Source organism: Cenococcum geophilum (genome assembly GCF_001692895.1).
Source record: "Cenococcum geophilum 1.58 unplaced genomic scaffold K441scaffold_89, whole genome shotgun sequence".
NCBI lineage: Eukaryota > Fungi > Ascomycota > Dothideomycetes > Gloniales > Gloniaceae > Cenococcum > Cenococcum geophilum.
Genome location: NW_027137647.1, coordinates 29,476 through 33,757, shown reverse-complemented (window position 1 = coordinate 33,757; position 4,282 = coordinate 29,476).

Genomic DNA, 4,282 nt, shown 5'->3' with positions numbered 1-4,282 from the left:
AAGGAAACCCCGATTTTAAGATAGAGAAAGGATTGCTCCTATACTAGGAGTGGCTTATAGTCTCTAATATTAATAATTTACGGACTAAACTAATCCGCGAAGCTTATTGCTAAGTCTTTATAGTATACTCTAGTAAGAATAAGACCTATAAAATTATTAACTGCCGCTATTATTAGCTAAGAATAGTTATAAATATTAATTAATATATACGGAACTATAAAGACTACTAGAGAGCTATAATCCTATAAAATAAGACCCTAGGACTACTTAAGCCACTCTTAATACTAGAGCGCCCTTAGTAGTATATCTTTATAGACTTCTATAAACTACCTAGGGACTATAACGGATATAATATAGTTATAGTTATAGTTAACCGCTTTAGTAAACGCCTATTCTTAATTCCCTATTATAAGAACATTAATACTAAAGAGGTAGCCTAGCTATACGTCTATTACGTCTACCAAATCTATGGACTACTAGATACTATTATATCTAATTATAGGCTATAGTTTATATCAGCCTTCTAGAATAAGTTTACCTAAATTTTAGGCATTAAGCTAAAGCTTTTTATGGCTTATTACCCCTAGACAAACGGTTAGATAGAGATTATAAATTAGTACCTAGACTAGAGGCTTAAGCCCTTTATTAACTATTTCTAGGATAACTAGTTTAAACTACTACCCTTAATAGACTACGCGCAAGCAACCCTACCCTATAACTCTATAGGGTTTGCCCCAATCCAGCTAGAAATAGGATACTTACCCTATATAAGCTTTAACTAGAAAAAGCTAAAAGAACCCTAGACTATACAAAAGAAGCTATTCTATACTGAGGCCTAATAGTACGCCAAACGATTAGAGGAAGCCTGGATGGTAGCCCACGAGAACCTAGAAAAAGCTTAGAGGTTAATGGAATAGTAGGCGAATAAACACCGTTAAGAGCCTGATTTTGCCCCTAGCGATATAGTCTGGGTTATAATAAGGAATTAGAAGACTGAACGACCTAGCTATAAGCTAGACTACTAGATAGCAGGACTATATAAGGTTTTTAAGAAGATAGGCAACTTATATAAGATAAAGCTCCCAAATTTAATTAGGGTTTACCCTATTTTCTTACTAGATAAATTACGGAAAGCTATAAATAACCTATTGCCTAAATAAAAGAACGAGCCTTTTTTACTAGTTTAAGTAAACGGTAATAACGAATGGGAGGTTAATAAAATACTAGCCTATAAGATAGTATGGGGAGCGCTAAAATACCGTGTCTAATAGAAGGGCTACGATCCTAACCTAACCTAGTACCTTATGTGGAACTTTATAGGCTACCCTTAGAAGCTTAAAGAATTTTATAACTAATACCCTAATGCGCCTGGACCCCTAAAGTACCTAGATAAATAGATGGAATGCTAGTATAATAAAGATAATAAGTTACTAAAAAAATATAGGGATAAAAACGCCCCAAAGCCCTAATACAGCTGTCTACCAAATTCTGCTATATTCTGCCGTTTTCTACTAGTACCGTAAAATCTTAGATGTCCAGGAACTTTGACTGCCGGTTAAAGTTATCTAATTGGTTAGATCCGTGCTAAGACTTTTAGCGGCTACTCTTTCTAGCCTAGTGCTTCCACTTAGCCATAATCGCCCTTTGTACTTAGTTTAGATGGACTTGTGTCCCCTTTATCTCCTTATCTTATATTTTATAATCCTATATTTATAAGCCTAGTGCTACCCTATTTCTAACTAAGCCTAAAGGTAGGCTTTCTTTTAAAGAGGGGGGTAATGTAACGGCGCTATTGTACGTTACTTGCTAAATTCTGCTATATTCTGTTAACCTATAATTAGCCCGCTTAAAGCTAGCGCCTTGGCGGCTTACCCTATATATTTATTTACATCGGTCCTAGTGACCCCTTTTTTCCTTTTTTTTAGCTTAGTATCTTCGTAATACAGCATTCGTTTAAGCTTTGGTTTAGAGGCATTTATTTAAGCCGTGATAATAGTAGTTATTAACCGCCTTATAAAAATGCAATATATAATTCCTATAGACTTAATTAATATAATATTAGTAGCCGAATATTTTATTAAGTACGTCTTTAAGCTATATAGACTTCCTAATTTAATAATATCCGACTATAGAAGCTAGTTTATTTTAAACTTCTAGTAAGCCCTATATAAACAATTAAGTATATAAATATAACTCTTAACTACGTTTTATTTAGAGATAGATAGTTAAACTAAAATTATAAACGTAATTATAGAATAATACTTATAAATATACTACTCCTACCTACAAGATAACTAGGAAAAGTGGTTACTGTTAGCTAAGTTTACTATAAATAATATAAGAAATAAATTAATAGGTATAACGCCGTTCTATACAACCTATAGATAAGACCCTTAACTTAAATTTAAACTATAACCTAAAATTAATATAATAGGNCCTANNATTANGAGGATTTAACTAATTAATNTATATAACNTTGCTAATTAAATAAAGNAGTTAACGGAACTATTATAAAGTAAATTAGCGTACGCTTAAATAGTATAAGAATAGCATACAAATAAAGGATAAGCTCCCGCGTAGGACTTTAAGAAAGGTAATATAGTTTACCTAAATATATAAAACCTAAAGACTTAATAACCCTTAAAGAAACTAGACTAGAAGTTTACGGGCCTATACTAAATTAAAAAGAAACTAAGCCCGTACGCTTATAAGCTTAAACTACTAACTAAGATAAAAATATATTTAACGTTTTATATAAACTTACTATAACCTTTAAAAGGTAAACCTATAACTTATAAAGTGCTACCGCTACCTCTTATAATTATTAATAACAGTAACGGTTTTTACTTTATTAACTTAATTAATAATATATAATAAAAAAATATAATATAAACAATTTAAACTTCTTATTAAGTAGGAAGGATATAAAATATAAACTTGGGAAACCTATAACTAGATTAAGACTAACACGCCTTCCTTAGTAAAAGAATTTTATAAAAACTATCCTTTGCGGCCTGCTTTAGCTAAATAGATATAATATAAAGGTAAATAACTGCTACCTAATATAAATACACAAAATATAATAGCAGGAAGCTTAAAATTAAAAAGAACTTAAAATATGTTATAACGTTTATAATACAATTATATAACACGCAAGATATTAAGGAACTTTAACTAGCGGTTAAAGTTGTCTAATTAGTTAAATTTGCCTTACTAAGACCTACTATAAAGATATTAGTTCGGCTTACCGCCTTAACTAAGCTAATAGTGATTTTCTATACCGGGTATAGAAAATCCTAATTGGCCTACTTAACGATTAGAACTGGCAAAATCCTATACTACTACTTAACGCGAAAATATAACACGCAATAAATTATTTAGACCTTTGGCTAAAAGGAGGGGGTACTATAACGGGACTAGCCTAGTTATAGTAGGAATATCTTAGTAAAACACTCGACAGATAAATTCTAACGCTTTAATTAAATTCTACCAAATTCTACTAGATTAATTAAACTCTACTAAAGTCCGTTAAAGACCGCGTGTATATATACGCACGCATTAACCACTAAGCCCCTAACTATTTAATTATATAATTCTCTTATTATTCCCTTCTCTTCTTTACGCAACGTCTTGTTCTTAGCGAGAGCTATATACCCTTAGATTTAGATAGAATTTATATTATTCCTTTAAATCTTCCCTAAAGTCTCTCCGCGCCCTTATACCCTACGCGGTACTAAAGAAGTTAAATAATACGTAGATTATAAATTAAATAAAGAAAAAGTAAAAGAGGAAGTAGATAAAGAAGCTCTACTACTTAGCTAATACGTAAAATATAAAATATTTTATATTTTATATAGGTAATAAAATAGTAAGCTTTAGTATAGGTTTTAGCGCGTAATAGAGATATTAGGGGAAATGCTTTATTTACTATAGCTAAGCAAGAGATTCCTACAGGTTTCCTATTACTTAGCGTATAATTAACTAACTAGATTATTTAAATATACTAAAAGCTTTAACTTACCACTAAATTTTACCGCTAAGATAGAGCTATTAGCTAGCTATAGTCTTATAGTTAACTAACTATTATAAAGCAGTTAGCTAGCTAACTACTTATATTAGTAGCCTCTTAGTAGTAAAGCTAATAGCGTTACTAACTCTTGGACACACTGCTTTATAACTATTACTAGCTACTTTAACTTCTAGTTAAGGATAATGTTTTAGGATATCCTACCTTCTACTTTCTTATTTTAAGACTTTACCTTATATATATAATTGCATAATA